General features: G+C 36.6%; 1 pseudogene across 1 annotated transcript; it reads left to right on the forward strand.

The window, feature by feature from the left end:
- Positions 1–3,090: 3,090 nt before the first annotated feature.
- LOC100615743 (peroxiredoxin-1-like) lies at positions 3,091–25,105 on the forward strand (annotated as a pseudogene). The gene is made up of 3 exons (XR_010148501.1): positions 3,091–3,209; positions 6,730–6,865; positions 24,154–25,105. The product of XR_010148501.1 is annotated as a peroxiredoxin-1-like (transcript).
- Positions 25,106–25,682: the final 577 nt, after the last annotated feature.

Here is a 25,682-nt window from a genome sequence, read left to right on the forward strand (position 1 = left end):
ACATCAGACATGTATAAATCTCCTTCAGTAATCATTTTTTTAATATGATATTAAAAAGTTTAATTTTTTATTCAGAATTTGGGACACTTTTTTTGAAAATGCATTTTTATTTAGTTCAGAAAAAATTGTTCCTAAATTTTTTTTCTGGTTTGGATACTGGCTCAGTGAAGAGATTCATTTCAATAGATTTTATTTTAATATGCTCATGAAACTTAGAGCTAGAAGGAGCCTCTTTAATGATTTCGGAGTGTTATTTTTTATTTAAAGTCAACAAGAGAAGGAGATGGTATTTCAAAAGAAAAGAATACAACAAAGATATAAAACGTTGGGAAGTGTGCTAAAGGAGAACTGGAAATTAACTCTGGGATGTGGTAAAGCATCTGTAAGAACAATCTGCATTTCACAGCAAGTGATATTTATAGTCCATTGAATACCACTGAAAAGGAGTTCCCAATAAAGGACATGCATAATAAATTATGCCACTAAGCATTGTTGGCAGTCACATCCAACCACATCATATCGCTGGATAAATGTGTTCTGCTTAAACCAACTCCAGCAGGAACTCAGACAGCTTATGTGTCGGTGTATTTGTAGGTAAGAAGGTGGAACGTCTTGCTCACTAGAGAACTGTGATGCAAACATTCAGAACACTTTCTCCACACTTTGTACCTCAAACCCTACTGTGTGCGGTGACCAACACAGGGTAAGAGCTTATATACCTACTTCATACTTTTTCTCATAATGGAAAATAAAAGCAAAGGGCTACTCTTCAGGGCCAACTAGTTGTTCCATTTTCAGAGATTTTACAATAATTGAAAACATAAACAAGTTTTGCTAAAATCTTCAAGGAAGCACAGAACTCCCCTTCCCCATTGGCTTGGGTAGGATTTATTTTGAACAGGATAATCTAAAAGAACAAAGCTAAGGAAGTTCATTTCTGAACTTTGTTTATTATTTCTCTCTAAGGACCTCATCAACCAACCTCCCGTATTTTTTTGCTAACCTTTATTGCTGAGTTTTTCTCAGCAATTGTACATCCTGTAGTGACAATTTCCTTTATTAATTCTTTTGGAGAAAAGTAGTGTAAGGTAAGTCACACCTGTTTCCTTGACTTAAATAGACCTTTTGGAATCAGGATGCACCTTTTCTGTCTCCAATGAAGTCAAGTTGTGACCAAGAAATTCCAGGTGCTGCTGGATAGTCAACAACCTCTACTCATGTACAAATGCTATACTTCTGCTTGACTATTGCAGTTTTTTTTTTTTAACTTATCTCTATACTAACGAGGATGCAGTGGTTCTTAACTCTGGTTTTGAACAGGGTTAAATGTTGAAGATTTTAATTTTCTCTCTCTTTTTATTGTGATATATTTTACATACCAAAAAAGTTCCTTTACCAGTTTTGAAAAATGTCTACAGTTGTGTAATGGCCACTGCAATCAAGATATGGAATTTTCATCACTCCAGAAGCTTTCTTCACACACCTTTCAGGCAATCCTCTTCCTCCATCGTACCTGCTAGAAACCACTGATCTGTTTTGTATTCCCACAGTTATGATGTTTCTAGAATGTCAAATCGTGGACTCATACAATATATGTCTTTTGCTTGGCTTTTTTTTACTTAGTTCAATGCTTCAAGAATCATCCATTTTGTTGCATATGTCAGTAGTTTGTTCCTTTCTCTTGATGAATAGTGTTCCACTTATGCATTAATCACGATCTGTTTATCCACTCACCATTTGAAGGACATTTGGATTTTTTACAGTTTGGGGCATTTATGGCCCAAACTGCTGAAACCATTCACGTACAGGTCCTTGTACAGAAACATGTTTTCAGTTCTCTTCGGTTTATGACTAGGAGTGGAATTATTAGCCCATATAGTAAATGCATGCTTACCTTTATAAAAAAAGTCAAACTGTTTTTCAAAGTGGCTGTGCATTCATATTTTCAAAGTGGCATTTTGCATTCCCCCAACAATAAATGAAAATTTCAAATTTTCCGGCATTCTATCTAAAATTTGGTATGACCAGTCTTTTTACATTAGTAATCCTAATGGGTACATAGCATTGATAGCATCTCACAGTGGTTTAAAAACTTGCACTTTCCTAATGATTAAAGATAATGAGCATCTTTTAGGTGCTTATTTGCTATTCTTATATCTTGTTTGTCTTCTTATTGAATTTAGAAGTTACTTGCGTTTTCTTCTAGAAGTTTTAGAGCTTCAGCTCTTCCACCTAGGTGTATGGTCCATTTTGAGTTAGTTTTTATACATGGTGACATAAAATTCAAAGTACATTCTTTTTGTCAGTGGATATCCTCTAGTGTTGGGCTGCTATTATCTTGGCCCAGCGTGGGGCTCGGGGTTCCAGAGTGTGTTTCTCAATGTTTTTGCTTCACCCCCAGTCTTCAGAAAGCCTTGCTCACCTGCATTACAGAAGGGTTCTTTGTCCATGCTCTTGCCCTTCTCCTAATGCACAACTATGTTCCTTGTTATTTGATGCAAGGTCTCTGGTGGTAACGGGAGTGGTTTCTCATTCCCCTACTCCACCCTCGGACTTGGGCAGGTCTTATATATATATGAGCCCAGGAAGTGGGGTTTTCTCAACCTTCCTGCCTGTTCCCCAGTGCACTTGGAGAGTGTAAGCAAATTTCCTGCTTCTCCTCCTAGTGTCAACAAAACTATCTTGTATAGGTGGGAGATCTCGGGTGTGAGTAAGTTTCTTGTCCTTCCTGGGTAGTAGCTGAACATTGCCTTGAAAAGGGCAGAATTCTATGCACAAGTGGGATTTTTGCCACTTCCTCAGCTGCAGCTTATCTTTGCCTCGGATGAGGGATGGAAGGGCCCTGCTCTGCCCCAGAGGAAGCTGGCTTTTGTTTCATGGCACACCAAGGTCAGCTCTGAGATATGGGCATGGTTCTTACCACTTCAGTGGCAGATGGCTTTTGCTTTGTATTTGAAAGGGAATCAGGACGTGGGAGGTTCTGTGCCTGCTGCTAGTGGCAGCTGATCATTTCTTGGTATTTACAGAGTTTTTGGAGAATGGATAGGCTTCTGTAGATACTCCTGCTCCACTTTTACTCTTTGGCAGGTCATGCGTGCTTGTGCCATTGAGGGAGGCACACAGGTCTTATGCTTTGCCAGCAGTCTTTCTCATCAGTGCCTGGTGGATGCCCTTGGAAAAGACTTCATGAGTGGATATGGACTCCACTTGTATGTGCGGCTCCAGAGACTCTGAAATGTCGATTTAGCCCCCAGTTGGTCTTTAAGAATTCATTATAATTTTATGAGTTACAGGAAAGTTCACATCTCTGGGCACTTCATTCTTTTGTCTCAGGCCCTTCTGCTCTCTAGTCTTTATATGAGGGGCTCTCATCTCATTGTGCAGCTAATGCTTCTTTGACTTAACACTCTGTTACTCAGATTTTCTAGTTTTGGCTTTATCATGCTTAGATTTTTCTCCTCTTTCTTATCACAGAGTATGCTTCGTGTCTTTAAAGGATGGTACCCACTTTTAGACAGAAAACTAACCAGCAAATAATCTTCTATGAGAGTTGGCTTTTCAAGTTTTCAGGGATATATAGTCACAGCTATTTGGGAGAACTCACAATTGTTCTTGTTTCATTTACATTTTAAAACTATTTTGGAAGATGAATTTATGCAATGGAGGTATGCACAATGGTGCTCTCTACAGCTTACAGATGCCAGTTCTATTGTCCCTCAAGTAGTATCCTTACTAATCAATCTAATAGATAACAGAGAAACAGGATTTTACTTTTTCCTAAAGATCAGTTGGTTGTGTAGCTGAATTGGGGCATTTTTGTTGCATGATATCTTTTCTTTTTAGGGAAACTTATACGATTAAGCAAATATTAGTGGTCTTTAGAAGAACTATTTGGCATTTATTTCTATAATGATTTAATGCTTTGGAATATATTTTTATTGCAAAAGCGAGAAAAGGAATTTTCTATGTAGGAAGCATCATATTCTATTTTGCATGTTTATTTTAGGCATTTTTGAGTGTTTCTTTGTATGTTGCAATTGGCTGGAGTTCATAAAGATAGCTTCCTACATCCAGCTGCAGCAATATTTAGATAATTTAAATGAACTGTTAGAGATCAGAGAAGGGATCAACAATCTGTTCTTAAAAAGGACAAAAGCTTACAAAAATAGTTGCTAAATATTCTCCAGTTCAGAAATTAAGATGCAATTGTTATTTGCAGGAAATTACTGAGAAACTATTCTATAATATCTAGTCTATCCATACATGTACATAAACGAATGAGTAGGCTTTTCATATATCTAACAGTGGACAATAGGCTGGACATGGTGGCACATGCCTGTAAATCCCAGCACTTTGGGAGGCCAAGGCGGGTGGATCACGTGATGTCAAAAGTTCAAGACCAGCCTGGCCAACATGGTAAAACCCCATCTCTACAAAAAAAATACAAAAATTAGGTGGGCATGGTGGTGCATGCCTGTAGTCCTAGCCACTTGGGAAGCTGAGGTATGAGAATTGCTTGAACCCGGGAGGCGGAGGTTGCAGCTGAGATTCCACCATTGCACTCAAGCCTGGGTGCCAGAGCGAGGCTCCCTCCTTAAATAAACAATAAATATTAAAAATTTAAAAGTGGATAATAAATATACACCTAAAATAATGTGTTAAACTATGTCAGCCTTTAAATTTACCCCCATTTGACTGTCTGTGTCAGGACATTAAATGTAATGCTTAATTACATTAACATTTTCATTCATTCATATTTATACATTCCATATTATGTTTAGATAGGTCTTGAGGTGGTTAAAAGATAAATCAGATATAGACTCTGATAACTCATAATTCTATAAGCAATTATAGTTAGCATATAACTCATTAATGAGGAGTTTCTATTAATCCATATAATTATAAGACAAGTAAGAAATTTGTAAGTGTATTCGAAAACACTGAGATACAACTATTATGGGCCTTAGTTGTATTAGGAATGACAGATTGCTTTAAGATGGGAATATGAAGGAAGATTTCATGGAAAGGTGATACTTATTTTCAAATAATGGATGGGATTTGGATATATGCAGATAATTAAGAAAAGAATTCTACATAAAGCAAAAAAAAAAGATCCCTGGCAGTTATTTTAGAAAGGGCTTTGAGACCAGAAAAACTTACTTTAAAATTTAGGTCTGTAATTAATGTTTCCAAGGATAGCCATGTCATTTAAACATATTGGTTTGTGTTTATTGAGCACTTACATATAGTGTACATGGCACTCTGTCATCTCCTCTTTGCACATGCTATTTATCTATGCTTCCATATGAGGCCAAAATTCCTACCAGTGGACTGAAACTCACATTTCCTATCCTACTCAAAATATTGCTTTTAAAATGGTCTCCTCTCTGATCATCATTATTTTTTCCTCTTGCTGAATTATTCCCACCAGCAAACATGCTACATTATCTCCCATATTAAAACAAATAACCATAATGACAAAACAATGACAAAAAACTCCTTTCTATATCAGTTTCGTTTTGCTGCACCCCCAAAATCATTGTCTTTAAAATAGCAGCTATGTTGTCAGTTCATGATTCTCTTGGTTGGTAGTTTAGGTTGGGCTCAGTGGGGCTGTTTTGTTCTTGCCTGGGCTCCCTCATGTATCTTGGTTAATTTTTATTTGGTTAGGTGGCTCTGCTTCGGGGGGTTGGTTGTCCGTACTTGAGTGACAGAGTGAGGGGGTGAAAAGGAGAGTTGAGGTGATGGAGACACATGTCTCTCATCATCCAGCAGACTAGCTTGGGCTTGTTAACATGGTGATTGGAAGGTATTTCAAGAGAAAGTGGAGAGTTTGCAAGGCATGATGAAGCTCAGAACAATATCACTTTCACTGCCTTCTGACGGTCAAACAAGCTGCACGGTCATTTCAGATTCCATCTCTTGATGAGAAGATCTGCAAAGTCACAATGCAAAGGGGAAATGAATACAGGGAAGAGAATAATTATGGTCATTTTTGCAAATTTTTTTTGTACTTTTCATCCTATTGCTCTTCCACCTACTATCCCCTTTTTCTGCTTCCTTTCAGAGAAAATCTCAATGAAAAAGTTTCCATACTCACTCCCTCTATTCCTCTCCTTCCATCCTTTAAAAGGAAGAATGAAAACCTATTCTTGTAAACATGGCCATGATCTCTACATTGTCAAATTCAAAGGTCAGTTTTAATTCTCATGTAATCAACCTGTTACAACCATTTGGTTTGAATTGCTAGCCCCCATCCTATTTGAAAAAAATTGTTCATTTGTCACCCGAGTTGCACCTCTCTTGATTTTCATTCACTATTCTTTCTCAGTTTCCTTTTCTGGTTCCTCTTCTTTTCCTTAACTTTTAAATATTGAAATACTCCGGGGCTTAGTTCATGGAATGGTCTTGGGTTTTCACTGAGCCCTAAACAATCTTATCCAGTCTCATGGCTTTAAATATCATATTTTTACCTCTTACCTCCAAATTTATATCTGCAGCCAAGATTGTTCACTCAACATCCACACTTGGACATACAACTGCTTACTAGGCTTTCTACTATAGTATCAAACTTAATATGTCCAAAACAAACTCTTGTTTTTTTTTTCCCACTCCAAACTTCCTACTCATATATTGTTTCTCACATTGGTAAATGCCGTCTTTATTCTCTGGTTACTTAGACCAAAAATCGATATAAAAAACTTAATTTTCTTTCATCTTCACTTCCAGTAGATCAGCAAATCTGATGGCACTACCACTCAAAGAGATGCAAAATACAACTGTGATGGTTAATACCGAGTGCCAACTTGATTGGACTGAAGATTTACTGACTTCATATCAGCATTTAAGTATTGTTAACTTTATGGTATAGTATTTGGGTTGGGGATTTGTGCGTTTCTGGCTGTACGAAGGATAGTTGTATTATGTTAGGCATAACTATGACCCTATTATTTTCTTTATTTGAAGATTAAGTATGATCTCAGGAGATGAGTATGGGTTCAAGTTAACAAAGGGTGGACTTATGAAGGTTAATACTGAGTGACAACTTTATTGGATTGAAGGATACAAAGTATTGATCCTGAGTGTGTCTGTGAGGATGTTGCCAAAAGAGATTAATATTTGAGTCAGTGGGTTGGGGAAGGCAGATCCACCCTTAATCTGGTGGCCACAATCTAATCAGCTGCCAGCAAGTATAAAGCAGGCAGAAAAACGTGAAGAGGTGAGACTGGCCTAGCATCCCAGACTGCATCTTTCTCCTGTGCTGGATGCTTCCTGTCCTCAAACATCAAACTCTGAGTTCTTCAGTTTTGGGACCGGACTGGCTCTCCTTGATCCTCAGCTTGCAGACAGCCTATTGTGGGAGCTTGTGATCATATAAGTTAATACTTGATAAACTATTGACTTACATATATATCCTATTAGTTCTGTCTCTCTAGAGAACCCTGACTAATACAACAACCAGTTCTCATCATTTCTATAACAGCTACACTGGTCCCTGCCATCACATGGAACTTTGTCTTAGTTTCTGCTTTTGCTCTCTTCCCTTTTGTCTATTGCCTGTATAGCAGCTGTGTAATCCAGAATAAAAACATAAATGAGATTATGTTACTCCTTTTCTCAATGCATTTCACTGAGAGTTGAATGCAAAGTTCTTAACCTAGCCCACAAGGCTGCACATGCTTGAATGTCTCACAGCCTCTCTGATCTCATTTCCTATCATTTTTCTCCTCACTCGCTCTGTTCTAACCATACTAGCTTATCTGCCATTCCTTGTACTTACTGAGTGCATTCCTACTACAAAGGCTTTGCACTTGTTCTCTTTGCCTGAGAAGTGCTCCTTTGTATAATCATGGGGCTCATTCCGTGACTTCCTTCAGTGCTCTGCTCAGATATCACCTCTCCTAAGATGCCTTCCTTGGTCACTCCATATACAATAGCTGCCAGTCATTCTTCATTGTCCCTATTCTGCTTTATTTTTGTCATAGCACTTATCACATCTGACATAATATTTACTGATTTTTTGTTTTATTATTTTCCTTCACTAGAATATTGGCTTCATGAGGGTAGGGACATTGATCACTTTGGTCACTGCTGAATCCCCAAGGCTTGGAACATCCTGAAACACAGCTCTCAGTAAAATTTTGTTGAATCATTGTATTGTTAAAAAAGAAAAAAACTTATTTTAGTCTTCAGACCCACTGAATGAGGTACATATTGAACATTATCTCCCTCTACCTTGTAGGTGAAAAATTAAGGCCCAGCAAAGCTAAGTAAGTTTTGGAGTTTATTCAAATGCAACTGCTTCTGGCTTTTATTATTACTATTATTATTGGTTTTAATTCTAGCCAGTATGCAATGGTGACTCCTGCTGACTGAGCAGGCCTGCTGGGAAAAACAAATGAGATAAAGTGAAAATACCAACAGGACACATTTTCTGGTATACTTTTGGTGCTAGACCACTCTCTATTTCTCTTCCTTTCACATGATTTCTTTTTACATTTCTTTTAATGTTTAAATATTATATTTTATATGTGCTTTTTATTGTACACTGATACAAATTGCCTTTGTACATAAGAATGTTTAAAAATTATGAGTTACAGCATGGGCATCATAGTGAGACCCTTACTTTATCAAAAATAAAAAAAATAATAATTAGCCTGTTATGGTGGCATGGAGCCCAGGAGTTGAGGCTACTGTGAGCTATGATTGTGTCACTGTGCTCCAACCTGGGTGGCAGAGCGAGATTCTGTCTCAAAAAAAAATTTTGTGAATTAACAAATTAGCATTGACTTCTTTTTATTAGAAAGGTCTTCTATTGTAAAATATACTCATGGTATGTACACAAGACTAGACAAAGTCAGTTCTGGAACAAAAAATAGTGTAATACCTCTGATCATGAGTGTGCCTCACAGTCTTAGTCAAATAGTAGTCTTACAGAAGATATTTTGAAAGACCAAACCATTTCATAGGTTGTTCAGAAAGTGTCATTAAATGTTATGCAAAATAGAACAAATATGTCCTGGGATAATACCTAGAAATAACCTGCAGTCATTGCACTGTCACTTCTCTGCCTCCAAGCCTGTGCTATAAAATTCGATAAAAAGAGCACTGCAAAATAGAAGTGAAAAAGTTTGAATTATCTTTTATAGTTCTATTCTAAAGTGAAGTATAAAGTACATATTCTTTGGAAAAGAGGACCAGGTGATATAAGAATTCCAGAGGAGGGCAGCAAAGATAAAGACAGTAGAATTAACACAGGTGAAAAGAACAGAGAATCTTACTTTACAAATCCTGTAAATTTTCACAATAGTAAGCATTCTTACGGTGTAGCATCCCTTACAATTCTGTTATTCATTGGTTTTCTAAAATGAAGAAATATGAAACCACACATAATTAACCTCTTTATCTTAATCTGTTTCTGTATCCATTTAAGTATATTTGAAAGGCCTATAGTTGTTTGCACTTCTAAAGAATATTATGATAGAGTTATCACAGCTGGAGCTTATATGACTTAATTTAGTCTTTTATTCAACAGATATTTATTGACTGTCTGCTATGTGCATTGCGTTAGGTGGTAGGGATATGACGTTTAATTTCATTGGAAAAATAATGCCTAATTTCTTAAAGCTTTTACCTGGTTAGTGAATTATTTATAAACTGAAGTGCATTGGTAGTTATACCCATGGATAGCATTGTCACTATTTACTTATACTCTGATATGAAAATGGAATAAAGTTACAGCTGGCAGACCAGAGCTTGTGTTTAACTCTGAACATACCTATAGGAAAGCATGATATTTACAGCAAAAACATAAACAGCTTAAGAATGGGGTTTTGTAAAATATTTACCTTTGGTTCTAATTTGTGTCTGTGTCACTAGATGATAGACTGGTTCTGGTGAAAAAATAGACTAAATAAAATACTTTGATAAAAATAGCTGCATTTTACCTGTTTTTCTAATTCTTATCAGCAAGTTTGATACTCTGAGGTATGACAAGTTTTTTTTTTTTGAGGCTTAAGTTTTGTCAGCATATAGTAAATTAAAAGACTATTTGGATGATGGTACTTAAATTTTCAGACTAGAGTATTCTTCCCACTGTGAATACAGTGTATTGTTTAGGCTACTATATGTTGCTATCAAGTGATAGAAACTATTTATGCAATAGAGCTGAATGGCCATAAAGTCTGGAAAACATTTTAATACAATATCATTCAACACATTATGTGCTGTAATGTAATATCAATAACCTATGTGTGAGTGTGTATACCATTATATGTATTCACCTTTGTTTCCAGACTTTATGGCCATTTGGTCAAACGATTTAAAATTTAACATTTGAATTCAGCTGTATTTGATTTTTTTTTCTGACTAACTGAAGACTGATAGAAGTTGAGTCAAACCTACTTTTTCAAGTGAAATTTTTAAAGTAAGAAAAAACATTTTTAAAAAATAAAAAACAAGAACAGAGAATACAGTCTGAGTTTTTAATGGTAGGATATTTGGTCCCTTCAAGAATGTGGTTGGTTCCTGAATCCTCCCTCTATCTTGTTTGCTTGCTACACTGGGCGGCCTGCTCAGGGCTCTAGATACCCAATGTGCTTCTTGCTTCCCATACTTTATATCAAGCTCCTTCGGTAAGCCTGAAATAACCATACCTCTCTTTTTTATCCTTTGAAATCCTTTATGGTTGAGACCAAATATCACTCCTCCCTCTATGTGTCATGGTCAAAAAAGTTTTTGCAAAATTCTAATTGATGCACACGTCAGTCCTTCTCTGTGTTCCCCGGTCAATTTTCTCGTCCTTTCTTCATGGAAATTACTTAGCAGATTTTAAGATTCTTGGTGAGAAGATCCTTATGTTCTTCATCTATGTATTATCATCAATGCACCTAACAATTTTCAATAAAATTGTCTCAAACAAATGAAGAGAAATACACAAGAAGTCATCTTAATTTTTTAACCTATGGTCTGCAGATCTATTTTGTGAATACCCATGAAAATGGTGGCTGCCTTGTTTATGCCGGAAAATGTTAGCCATGCGGCAGTGAGGACAATGAACATAGGAGGCATTGGAGTCCAGGAACCTGAAGTCACACCCTGTCAATGGGATCATATAAGATACTTCAACTTTTTGAGCCTCCGTTTTCTCAAATACAAAATGGGAATCATACAACGTATACATTTCAGGCTTATAGTGAAGATTAGAAATAAATCTACAAATCACATAGCAATAATAATTATTATTATATAATGGTTGATTATCTAAAGAATAATGTGCTCTGGATAGTAGAATGTTCCTGTAAATTGAGAATTGTAAATTTTCAAGAAAATAGAATAAGTAGCCCTCATTTTCAAAAGATAAACTCTAGAAACACATTTGACTAAGTAAATTCATTAATTTTGCAGAGAAAAAAATAGCCATTTTGAGGGGGTTTAGGCTGGTGTGATCCAACCTGTAAGTTGTAGTGTATTATACGTTGATGAAATAAATTTAATAGGTCAAGACCAGCATTACCACATGTAATAGATTAACATTTAATAAAAAAATTACAGTGCATTTAACTTAGTAATGATGAGAATGATTTATGGCAAGCATAGTTAAATTCAATACTTATGCACATGTGTGTTTTAGATAGACATATAAAAGGTATGTCTTATTGGTTGTCATGGTCAACATTTTTGCAGAGCACTCAGCTACAGGATATCAAATAATAAGTTAATACTTAGTACTTACCAGCTACTTTCTCACAAAAGTAATCATTAGAGGATAAAGGGTTAAGCTGTACTGGCTGGGTAAGACATTAGCTGGTACAGAGCACCAGAAGTATTTGAAATCACAAGGGTTTCAAAGCTAAAAATACCTTATGCATAATTCAGCTTTTTTTGGATAATTCATTAACCTTTTATAAATTTTCTAAACCACATAGTCTTTATCATGATTATTAATTATTAGTATACAGAAGTGTTCTGGAAAGATCTAGTTAAAGCGTGCTTTAGTTAAAAGCACAGAAGACTTTCCTATATATGAATGTAAGCCAGGTTGAAATAAAAGGGTTATTGTTTTCCCCATAGTTTATTGAGATGTGTTCCATGCCCCTGAATACAGAGGGGAAAACTGGTTAAAATGTGAATTTCAACCCTCTTTGCTTCAAAATATTTGAAAATATCACATAATGGAAGAATGGCCCAGTCTAGACCAGAGATTCTTAGTTAGGGGTCCATGAGCCACGTTCAATTATATATATTTTTTCTTCTGGTATTTTTCTTGTTTCAGTGAAAATTATTTTTAAATAAATTACTTTTATATCAAATGTTTTGGAAGCAATGTTTCGCCCTAAACAAATTGTAGTGAGCCAGGAGATCCTACTGTATAATTTAAATAGTTATAACCATCATTTTGGTGTTATAATTTCTGTAATAGATTTCTCTTTATAGGCGTTAAATAAAACATATCCCGACATCAGGCTTGTGGATATCTGTCTTTATGTATTTGGTCTAAGTTAATTCGAAAGTGTTAAAATGAGAAATAGAAAATTCACATATTCTATCACTGAAAGCATTGCTGTAAGGCACTACTCACATATTATATGGTTCTTGACAAGGAGAAAAGGAAGACAATGAGCCTACTTATGTATTTCATATTTTCCCACATTTAAAATATCTTGAAAGATTCATATATTTTTCTATGAGAAGAATTTTCAATTAGAAATGCATGTAGTTGGAAAAAAATCTCCAATTTGTTGAACTATTAAAACTTTGTCTCAAATGCTACTCAGAGAATCCTTTAGCTAAGGAAGCCAAAAACTGAAAGAACTTGGTGAAGTCATGGCATGATCTGTAACTAGGAGCAAGAAAAAAATGTAAAGCAGTGCCTTGGTCCACCAGCATCATCAATTTCAGATTATTGACATTGCTTTTATGACTTAGAAGGAGGTCATAAAAGAATCGACAACAACGGAAAGAAATTGTTCTTGTCTCTGAGTGAAGCCAGCTCCTGGTATTCATCTGCTGTGTGCACACTAATCCATTAAGGAAGAATTCCTATTTTTGTGCATCTCTTTGGGACTATTTAAAGGTCTTCAATTGGTGTAGTTTCTTTGCCAAGTAAAATTTTGCTGGGATGAAACTTTTTATACTTTATGCATGATGAAGCACCGTAAGAGTTTAGCAGATCTTATTGTTCCTAACTTTTGTGAAGAAACAAAGCTTTACTTACCATTGTGATTTAGGACTTTCTACATCAGTATACATTGGAATAAAATAATGCTGCCTGCAGTCCTAAAATAAACCTCTTCTTCTTCCATGAATGCTATTGACATTGTGAAAACTAGAGCCATAAATCATCATCTTGCCAGTAAATGGGACAAAATAAACAATTCTTATCTAATTTACAGAGGTTTACTGATTTCTTATGGGTCATATCTTGATATGCTTCACTGAACTCCAGGCAGAAGTTTCACTCTTTTGGAATCTAACAAAATACCTGCCAAATAATTTGATAAGAATTATTTCATTAATAACATGGCCTTATATGTAGATTTCACCTCATAATGCATTCATTCAACACTTCTTTTTTTAAAAAAATGAATAAAGAGATAAGTCTTTTGTTTCAAGGTCTTACAGTGTTATGGTGGGCCAATATTATGGTCCTATAATGTTAGGTCCTACAATGGTGTTATCGACGTTGCTGAAAAGCTCAGAACTCTCGAAGTGTCCCAAAGCTGACACTTTGGGAAAAGAGATCAGAAGAAGATTGTTGTGTGAGGTTCCTGAGAACATGTATCCTTGGCTGGCTCAGCAAGTCAATTTATTTTTCTATGGAAATCTACAGACATCTAGAAACAGGAAGTATGCTTGAGATTTACTCCTGCAGAGAAGACATTAGGCTCAACATGGATTTTCTGTTCTTCCTCATTGTCATGGTAAACATTGAAGGGGCAGACATCCTTTTTTTTTAAATTTTATTATTATTATACTTTAAGTTTTAGGGTACACGTGCACAATGTGCAGGTTAGTTACATATGCATACATGTGCCATGCTGGTGTGCTGCACCCATTAACTCATCATTTAGCATTAGGTAAATCTCCTAAAGCTATCCCTCCCCCCTCCCCCGACCCCACAACAGTCCCCAGAGTGTAATGTTCCCCTTCCTGTGTTCATGTGTTCTCATTGTTCTATTCCCACCTATGAGTGAGGATATGCGGTGTTTGGTTTTTTGTTCTTGCAATAGTTTACTGAGAATGATGATTTCCAATTTCATCCATGTCCCTACAAAGGACATGAGCTCATCATTTTTTATGGCTGCATAGTATTCCATGGTGTATATGTGCCACATTTTCTTAATCCAGTCTATCATTGTTGGACATTTGGGTTGGTTCCAAGTCCTTGCTATTGTGAATAGTGCTGCAATAAACATACGTGTGCATGTGTCTTTATAGCAGCATGATTTATAGTCCTTTGGGTATATATCACTGGCCATCAGAGAATTGCAAATCAAAACCACAATGAGATACCATCTCACACCAGTTAGAATGGCAATCATTAAAAAGTCAGGAAACAACAGGTGCTGGAGAGGATGTGGAGAAATAGGAACACTTTTACACTGTTGGTGGGACTGTAAACTAGTTCAACCCTTGTGGAAGTCAGTGTGGCGATTCCTCAGGGATCTAGAACTAGAAATACCATTTGACCCGGCAGACATCCTTAAACACTTAAGTGCAAGGTTACTGTGTACACAGCCATATGCAATGGCATTACCACAGTACTTTTAAGCTGAAGGAGATTAGTTTGGTCCAAACAGTCCTGAAGAATTACAGTTTCTTGACTCAGCCTCCCCTGTATGATAAAGTTAGCTGTAGGAGATCCACTTCTCTTTGTTCTTATGCTGTTTTGTGGGTCTAGATATTGGGGACTTGTGGGCATCAACTTTAAAGACAGGATTAACAGAAAGTAAAAGATAATATAAAAGATAACACACATATTTCCATGTAAAAGACAATGCCATACTCTGACATACTTGAGCATACTTCCTGTTGAAGTTCAAAAGTGTCATCTCTAACCTGTGCATTTTGGGTTTGTCAGACACATTCAAGTAAGCAGTAGCTATGAGGCAGGTAACAACTACAACCCAAGAACCCAACAAATGTATTTGCATCCAACTGATAGGTTAGCTGGAGGCATGCTGATTTAGGATGGCCTGAGATGCATGACCTGACTCTGCTCCACGTGCTCTCTCATCCTCCAGCAACTTAGCCAATGTTTGTTCTCATGGCAAAAGCAAGGGTATCAGTTCTCCCTGTATCCAAGCTATTTGTAGTCTAACTTTGCAGCTCTTCCCATTCAAAGATGAAGTCTGTTTCTCTACCTCTTAAATCTAGGCTGGACTTATGACTTCCTTAGGCCCTTAGGCCAAAGCATATGATGGAAGTGATGGCATGCCCGTTCTGAATTGAGGCCCCAAAGACCTTTCAAGTTTGCACCCACTCTCTTGGACCCTTGCTTTTGCCATGAGAACAAGCTTTGGCTAAGCTGCTGGAGGATGTGAGATCATGTGCAGCAGAGTCAGGTCATGCATCTCAGGCCATCCTAGATCAGCATGCCTCTGGCTAACCTATCAGTTGAATGCAGTTGCATGAACAAGCCCAGCTGAGATTAGCTGAGCTATGACTAGGTTAGGAGAACTGCACAGGTGGCCCATAGACTCACGAAAAATAGTACACAATTGGTGTTTTAAGTAACTGTGTTTTGAGGTGATTTTTAACTCAGATATAGCTATATGGTGCAGATGTCTAAATAGATTGTGCCTCCTTTTAAAAATAAGAGAGTTTGTAATAATACATGTCAGGCAAAGCATGACATCTACAAGGCACTTTGTATATAGTATTTTTTTTTAATCTCACATGGGATATTCTTTCTAATATACTGCAATGCATCTCTATGGTAAATACTTGAATTCTTTAGATCTTATCTGGACATTTCCCACAAGCGTACCTTTTTTTTAAAGAAAGGATTCTATCCAGTCACATTTACTATATTTATCAAGAAACTTAAAAAAAAATCTAAGCTGAAAGATCAAGAAAAATGTTCATTAAATGTTTGATCCATTGGCTACATATACTACAAGCTTTTTCACCTTTAACAGTAATATTTCCAACAGTACACATGGAATGGTTTCTCATTTCCTACACACATGCATATAATAAGCAAGAAAAGCAAAATCCCTAAAGAGAAAATGAGCTCTGGAAACCTTTCTTACATACTTTATTAATCGTCAGAGAATCTCTGCAATTTCCCTTATTAACAAATTTTAGTTGCTGTAAACACATATAATAGCTCACATCATGAATGAGGCAGAAAATGATTTACTATAGGTTTGTCTGATAGATATGTAACATATGAATCAAAGAACACCTCAAAGTTGTAGCAATATGGAATGAATAGAAACACAGCACTGAATAGAAATGAAATAGTAAGTTACATTCTCCAAACTCTGGATAAATACTAAAAGTAGTTTTAGAAGATGATGCAAATTTTCTAATTATTTACAGCAAAGGGAAGAAAATCACAGGTGTCCATTATTCTTGCGCAGCTGTCCCCTCAGCTTGTCCCCAAACATTTCCTTGTCTAGTATGAACTAGAGGAGACCAAAAACCTTTGTCCATGTTTATGGAGGGTGGAGGGAGAGGAAAGTGGAGAGACAGGAGGAGAAACCAGGGAAACCAGGTGCAACACTTTTCTTAATAATAGGCTGGGAAGAAAAATCTTGCCTTGACATGAGGGCCATAATGATGAATTGGAGAGTTTAACTAGAAAAGTATTCATTCTTTCTCCAGCCAAACGTTAAGGCCACAGGCTCCACTCTGTGTTAGATGTCAAATCAAGGTGTTGGCAGGTACAGCTATCTAAAAAGTCAGGTCTTTTACACTTTGTTAGTATTCTCAGCAGACTGAGGTTGAGCTCTTGCCAATGTGGAAGGCTTCCAGATTCGAGAGATAAATGTCCCAAATAGTCGAGTTGTCTCAGGTCTGAAGGCTGCTGAACACACAGTGCAGTGATGATCCACCAGAGTTCATTGCAGGCTGGGTGACAGCAGTCTATGTGGGTGCAGGGAATTCACCAGATTATACATGCATATGTATATATGTATATGTATATATGTATGCATATATGTGCATACATATATGTAAATGCCTCAAGACTGTACCTTTAGTTTCTTTGCTGTTTTTGTTAAACTTCTTGAATGAATTCCCTTCTTCCTAGCCAGGAAAAAAAGTCATAAACATTTGAATCTACTTTGTAACCACATCTGTGGAATTATTGAATCCGGACTGTGTATGTGTTTTTTGGATTTAAATTTTGCTTTTGACTCCAGACTGCTCAAATGAATGGGGATTCTGTCTGGGGTTACTAAATTCCACTTAATGCCAATGCTTTTGTAGCTCATTTAAGCAGACTCAGTTATTTGAGTTATCTTACAGCAGGAACTAGACAAACAGGTTAAGGTCCAGACAGGTTAAATATCTTACTCTGGAAATCCAAGTCCAAATTGGGGATTAGCCCTCAACTTAATAGTTATTACACCCATTACTCAGAGTTTTGAACCACATTGCTTCCACAGAACTTCGTTCCAAGGAAGGAAGACTGGGGATGTATTTGTCAAGTGGTAAATCAACTACTTCTATTTAAAATTCTCAAAGACCTCTGGAGCAAAGCATCCATCTAAATCTAAAGATCAGAGAGTGGGAAAGACACTGAGAAATGAGAAATGCTCATAGACTTGGGCTCTTTGTTCTAGCACTTACTTATAGTGCTGCCTTAAAAAATTCTAAACATCTTGAGCATTATCTGTTTTACCTGTAAAGCATTTATAATAATACCTACCTTTGGAGGTTATTGTAAAGACTAAATAACATATACATATAGAATCCCAGCAAAGTGACTGATATTTATTAAATAGTCAATAAAGTTATATTTTTAAAGTTCCTACTTCTACATGATTTTGATTTCCGCCCTTCACCTCTAAATAAATCAATGAACTACTGCCATAATTTTACCACCTTTATATTGGAATTTTAATTTTTTTTTTAGAGATTCAAGGATTATTTTCTCTATGAAAATGCTGGCCAAGTGCGGTGGCTCACGCTTGTAATCCCAACACTTTGGGAGGCCAAGGCAGATGGATCATCTGAGATCAGGAGTTCCAGACCAGCCTGGCCAACTTGGCGAAACCCCATCTCTACTAAAAATACAAAATTAGCTGGGCGTGGTGGCAGGTGCCTGTAATCCCAGCTACTTGGGAGGCTGAGGCAGGAGAATCACTTGAACCCGGGAGGTGGAAGTTGCACTGAGCCCAGATGGCGCCATTGGACTCCAGCCTGGGTGACAGAGCCAGACTCTGTCTCAAAAAGAAAAAAAAAAAAAAGAAAATGCTATATATTATTTACAACACAGGCTAGGTTACTAGAATAAAACGTTGGCTTAAACAAGAGAGTTTTATTTATTTTATTTCTCTCTCCTATAACAGTCCAGAGCAGCAGATGTGGTAGCTTGATGGAATTGGCAGGGTCCTATCATCTTGTGGCTGTGTTATCCTAAGGAGTTATCTTTAGCCAATGGTTGAGGATAAGATGACTTATCACACCAGTGTAAAATGGGAAAGAGGACTGCATTGGTATGTTCATTTATTTTAAGGACTACTTATGTATAATTTACAGCCTACCCCGACCCCCGCTCTGCCACACACACACTCACATCCTGTTTTCAAGACCCTACTCACATGCCTCACATCAAAATGGAAAGCAGTCTAGGAACTGGGCGTTGTGGTGTTTGGCTAGGAGGTCATGTGTTCAGCTAAAGAATCTACTACTATAGAGGAAGGGGGAAATAGCATGTAGTGTATATGAACAGTATAGATTGGAGGGTGGGTAATTAGTCATCTCTGCCACAATTTGTTTGGGAGAATTGCTTATAGATGGAGTAGATTTTAACCCTGGAAAGGACTTTAAAGTCATAAAGTCTCATCCATCTATGTTCCTAAATTCCTTTAAAAGAACATGGGAACTTAACTGAAATGCAATAATCCATTACGAAACATAGTTGTTCCAGCTGTGCTTTTGAGGACTTTTGATATGCAGAAAAATGTATTATAGTTACATGTTCAACATTAAGTTTTTCTTTATTCTTTTATTCAGCAAACATTTATTGATCTCCTAGATGAAGATACTGTAGTAAACAACAGGTAGAAATCTCTGCCCTCATAAAACATGCAGTTCTGTGTGGGGTGATACACAAGAAAACAATTAACAAAATACATAGTGTACATTGTGTAGAATGTGATAAATAACTTGGGAAAAATAAAACAGAGAAAAGGATATTGCAATTATGACTAGAGTGGTCAGGAAAAGCCTCATTGAGAAAGTAACACCTGAGAAAAAGACTAAAGTGGTCAGGTGAGGAAGCTGTGTGCCTGTCTGCTTGGAAGGTAGAGAGAAGAGGGAGATGAGGTCAGGGTAGTCACAAAAGGTAGAACGTATGGGGCCTTCTACACCATAGTAAAATTTGGGGGTTTGAGCTGAGTACAGTTTTGATCTGACGTATGTTTTAGAATGATCTCTGCCTTGCTTTGTTGAACATAGACTGCAGGGAAGCACTGGTAAAATCAGGAACACCAGTAAGGAGGCTGTTGCAATAATCCAGGTGAGAGGCAGGGGAATAGACTTGAACTTGATGAGCAATGTCTGATTGTTGAATATATTTTAAAAATCGAGCATTCAGCGGGCGCGGTGGCTCACACGTGTAATCCTAGCACTTTGGGAGGCCGAGGCGGGTGGATCACGAGGTCAGGAGATCGAGACCATCCCGGCTAACACTGTGAAACCCCGTCTCTACTAAAAATACAAAAAACTAGCCGGGCGTGGTGGCGGGCGCGTGTAGTCCCAGCTACTCAGGAGGCTGAGGCAGGAGAATGTCATGAACCCGGGAGGCGGAGCTTGCAGTGAGCGAGATCACGCCACTGCACTCCAGCCTGGGCGACAGAGCGAGACTCTGTCTAAAAAAAAAAAAAAAAAAAAATTGAGCATTCAGTTTTTGTTGATGAATATCTTCAAGTGATCATCAATAAGGGAGGGGGCGTGTAGGCTGTACAGCATCTGCTCCCCAACAGAAATGAATAGACTGTCAGACTAACTGACGGACTATAAATAGACTATCAATTAATTATTTCCTTGCTTTTCATACATGGATGTAATGTCACACCCTCAACCCACTGGTTTTTCTAGAGTCTAATTTATTAACCATATTCATTGCAAGCTTTGGTGCTGCTTTTGAAAATGTCAACTCTTACTTTTGGAATCAGATTGTCCAGGCATGGAATCCAGAAATAAAAATTGTAAACAACTTGTGTGAAGATTCCTATTGCTGTGGTTTGTATGTTTACATCCCCTCAAAATGTATATGCTGTAATACTCACCCCCAAGATGATGGTATTATAAGGTAGGGCCACTAGGAGGTGATTAGGCCATAGGGGCAGAGATCTCATGAATGGGCTTAGTACCTTTATGAAAAAGGCCAGAAAGAGACCTCTCTCCTATTTTGCTATGTGAGGACACAGAAAGAAGGCACTAGCTATGAGTCAGAAAGTGGCCCTCAGTGGACACATTCATAAGTAATGCTTTACCAGCTATCTGGGCATCCCTCAGTGCAGGCAAGTTAGCACATAAAATTAACCATCACACTTAAATGTACTTTAAAGTTTGATTACCACTGCCTTAGAGCTCAGGGGAAAAATACCTAATTCTTCTTGCATGCATAGCTTCTCAAATGTTTCAGTACAGCTCTGCAGATATTTTCCTCCTTATCCTACACCAGCTGAATCTTTACACTCCCTGGACAAATATCCACAGTCCCTTCTACCTTAAATGAAACGTTTCCACATGCATTTTCCCAAGAAATGTATATACTTTAATATCATATTAAGTAGCATGGGAGTAAATAGTTTTAGCCCTTGTCATCCTCCTACTAATAAGTTTATTCATAAGTTATGTTCATTTTTCCCTTATTTTTCTCATTTTTATGAATAGCTTATATTTTATTTATAAAAATGTAATTAACCCAAGCAGAAAGTTAATATTTTACATTGCAAGTTTTATATAGTTTATAATATTTTTAAAAATTAGTATTATATGTTTTTTATTGAATATGTTCCCATTAAAATGTAGTATGAGTAACATACTAGATTCATTTATAAGGGAGGTGGGGAAAATGTTGCCCTAATTTCTCTCATCTTAAAACTCATTCTTCTCTAAGGGTTCATTCACATGCCTTCTCTAAGTTGATAGTTTTACAAATCCAAGTAATTTTAAAAGATTTTATGCTTTTGGATTGGTAAAATATTAGGGGTTATAGCTATGTGGGAATTTTTAAATAGGCATCTATTACATTTTTCCTATACTTTGAAATAATATTGGGTTTCAAAGGTTTACTTTAAGTGAACCAATAATCAACATATCTGCAAATGTTATTAAGCCCCTTAAATTCTACTTTACCTTTTTCAGGTGCAGATTATTTTTCAGTAAAATGTATATGGCTCATAATAACCATTTGGTGACATAATGGAACACAATTTCATTATGTGGAAAAATGGGACATTAAGTATGCTTTTATTTTGCTTTAAAGGTGGAGGTTGGCATATTATATTTAAATTAAAATTGTTACAGGATAACTTGAATTCTATTCGAATGTAACATTAAGCTGTTCTTCTGTTTGTTTTTATTTCTCTTTCTTTTAATCTGCACTAGCCATAAATTTAACTTAACAAAATCATCACATTTTCCACAGAGCAGTCTAGCCCGTCTCTTCCATACCTCAGTTTTTCTTTTCTGCACAGTTCTTCCCCCTAGGTATTTGCTTTTAAATTTTTATGTAGTATCTTGATTGAATTTTTAATATACACTATCGTCTTGTCTGTTTATTTGTTCCTTAAGCTTTGTCCTGTGTTCTATTCAAATGCTAACTCATTTAAAGTGGATCAAAAACATGCATACTTGGCCTAGGCTGGTATTTTCATAATTCCATTCCTCTTAGTTAAGGAGCAGAATCACTGACTTATAAAAAGTTAAAAGCTAGAAGAAAAGATCTGGAGTTGTGGTACCTTATTTTACAACCCAGCTTTGCTGTGTTTCTTGTGAAAGTCCCTGAAATTCTCTGTCTTCGATTTAAAAAAAAAAAAGCTATATAAAAGGATATAGCTATTTCATATAATTGTTGTATGATTCATAAGATAATGTACCTGAAAAGGCCTGGCTTGGTCCTCAGTATTACTAGAAAAAATACTATGAACTTTTTTCCTTTTATTGTCTTCAAATATAATTAACCAGTGATGTGTGTGTGTGTGTGTGTGTGTGTGTATCTCCCTCTTGTCTATCTCTTTCTGGCTCTCTCACTCTTTATATATTTATACACACATATATATATACACACACAGAATATATATCTCTATCGTACACAAACAAACATATACATGTACATATGTATGTGTGTGTAATATATATATCGTATATATGAAACAGCTAATTCTTTGGGCTGGTTTTAGACATAGGTATTTGGCTTTTTGTTCTAATGTTAAATTTCTTCAAGAGTAAACTTCAGTTCTGAAAAATGGCAACTTTATGGTCCACTCTGACTGAGAAATGCTTGCTATTGGCAATGAAAACTGTGTGAAATCTGACAGCCTCACCCCAAGATAAATTTGGGCAGACTTTTTTATTTGACTTAGCCCTCAAGAGTGCACACCCATTGAAATGGGTTCCAAAATAGGCAGTGCTTTTTATCACATTTTGCAAACACAGCTTAATTCAGCATAAACTGCCTTGCCTTGCCTAGTTTTCGCCCAGATTCATATATAAGATCAATGTTGCTTTAAATTTAGCCCTTGCTTTTCCTGTAAGTTCATGACCTTGTAGAACAAAAATTAAATTCATAAAATTGGCTTTGGCTTCAACTTGGAAGCCAAGCCCGTATTTATGAAAGTTCCCCATTTTCCTAGAAATATTCTATTGTGCTTACTCTCTGGAAGTTTTCAGAAGGCAATATAATTTGACTAATAAAAACTGAGAAATTATTACTATAAAGAAAAAATGATCACTGTCTTTTAATAATACATTGTGATATAACCTAGCTTTAATTATGGGACTTTTCACTTCTGATTTTTAAGAACCTGTCCAATAGAGAACACAGAGCAGCAACATCTAACAACAGAAATCAACCTGTGAGGGTCTGAAAACTGGGTGTGTTCATGTATTTCCATCGAGGGGGTATGATTGTCATGCTAATGTATACGAAATAATGTATATTAATTAAACTGTATTTCCCCACATTAATAAAATTTGCTGTTACAAATTTAACACTGTAAATACATCAGCTTATAAAATGATATGAAATATAACACCATTCTGTAGAGGCAAGAATAGACAATTGTAATTTATGTTACTGAAATGTTTTAATAAAATAGCCACACCTTGAAGAATGCCAGTTAGATACTAATTGGTATGCAATTAAGCACTCTCTGGGGGGACAAACTCTCAAAAAGAATAAATAACCTGTATCATGGAACAATAATTGGAGTTCTCGCTACTCCATTGCTTCAGGCTAATGCTGGCAAGAGGGACTCTTTGGCCCACTGCTGGCACTCAGGGCTGAAGAGGTGGTTGAGGCTTCTGGAAAAGGAAGGTTATTAGAATGTTTGTGCAAGTCTCTTATGGCTTTTGAATACCTCACCCATGTTTGACTCATCAATGCATTTTGGTCACACCAATGATAAATTTAGTGGTTTAGTCATGATAAAAAGACAGGTGCAACGTTATCTTTTGGAAGAAAGAACAATGAGACCCATATGATTTCAATCTTGGATGAAAATCACCAGTTGCTAAAATAAACAAAATGTTTTCAGACCTGGTTCTCATCTCCTTTTATATGCAATTCCCTTAAAAATTGTGTTTTATATTTCTATTATCTACTGTCTCTATGAGCTGACACTGATATAAAATAGTTTTTGTTTCTGTTGGTGTCTACAGAGCAGTTCCAATTAATTTGAAATAGGAAGTCATATAGCATAAAATATTATTGCTTTCATGTTTCATTAAGAATAACTATCACAGCGTCCTCTTCCTGCCTGGTGTTGGTGGTTTGTTCTCAGAGGCTTGCGTCAGGAAGCTGATAGGAAGGTGTCTTCAGGAAACGCTAAAATTGGGCCCCCTGCCCCCAACTTCAAAGCCACAGCCGTTATGCCAGACAGTCAGTTTAAAGATATCAGCCTGTCTGACTGCAAAGGAAATATGTTGTATTCTTCTTTTACCCGCTTGACTTCACTTTTGTGTGCCCCACAGAGATCATTGCTTTCAGTGATACGAAGAATTTAAGAAATTCAACTGCCAAGTGATTGGTGCTTCTGTGGATTCTCACTTCTGTCAGCTGGCATGGATCCACACCCCTAAGAAACAAGGAGGACTGGGACCCAGGAACATTCCTTTGGCCTCAGACCCGAAGTGCACCATTGCTCAGGATTATGGGATCTTAAAGGCTGAAGAAGGCATCTCATTCAGGGGCCTCTTTATCGTTGATGATATGGGTATTCTTCGGCAGATCACTGTAAATGACCTCCCTGTTGACTGCTCTGTGGATGAGACTTTGAGACTAGTTCAGGCCTTCCAGTTCACTGACAAACACAGGGAAGTGTGCCCAGCTGGCTGGAAACCTGGCAGTGATACTATCAAGCCTGATGTCCAAAAGAGCAAAGAATATTTCTCCAAGCAGAAGTGAGTGCTGGGCTGTTTTAGTGCCAGGCTGCAGTGAGAACCCCTGAGAACAAAATCTCTTTTGTGTGTTTTTTTTTTTCCATGAGTAAAATACAAGACTTCAGATTCAGCCGAATTGTGGTGTGTTACAAGGCAGGCCTTTCCTACAGGGGGTGGAGAGACCAGCCTTTCTTCTTTTGGAAGGGATGGCCTGAGTCGTATTGTGAGGAGGCCACTGATTTGTATGATGTGTCAGTAGAGGGCATCAACCCATTGATCTTTTGTAGTTTGTATTAAACTTGAACTGAGAAAAAAATAAAAGAATATCATAATGTATTTTCTTATTTTAATTTATTTTATCAGATATTTAAATTACAAATGTAATACATGCCTTTGTCAAAAGCAAAACAAAATAAGTATACTCGAAAAATGGTAAATGGACTGTACTCTTACTCCCTCCAATCAGATTTCTCCAGTATACGCAATGCTTGTAACTTGTTTTAAACTCTTCTGTCTTTATTCCAACAAATAAATACATAACTTTAAAAACACGTAGAGATTTTTTTATTTTCTTTTTACAAAAATATGGTTATGCAGTATGCTTTATGTTGGAACTTGCTTTTCTAAAACCAAAGTATCATGTATATACCTCAGTCTTTCTGTAAACAAATGTTTTATAATTCAGCCTGCTTCTATTAGTGGACATGTATGTTTTATCTCTTTTTTTCTATTATTTTCCTTTTCTTTTCCTACTATAATGATGTGTACATAAACATTCTTTTACAAATATCCTAACATAAAACTCTATATTATTAGACTAGAGTTCCCTAGATGGGATTTCTGGGTCAAAGGATGAGCACATTTTAAATTGTAGTGTATTCTTACATGTTCCT

Source organism: Pan troglodytes, chromosome 11 (genome assembly GCF_028858775.2).
Source record: "Pan troglodytes isolate AG18354 chromosome 11, NHGRI_mPanTro3-v2.0_pri, whole genome shotgun sequence".
Taxonomy (NCBI): domain Eukaryota; kingdom Metazoa; phylum Chordata; class Mammalia; order Primates; family Hominidae; genus Pan; species Pan troglodytes.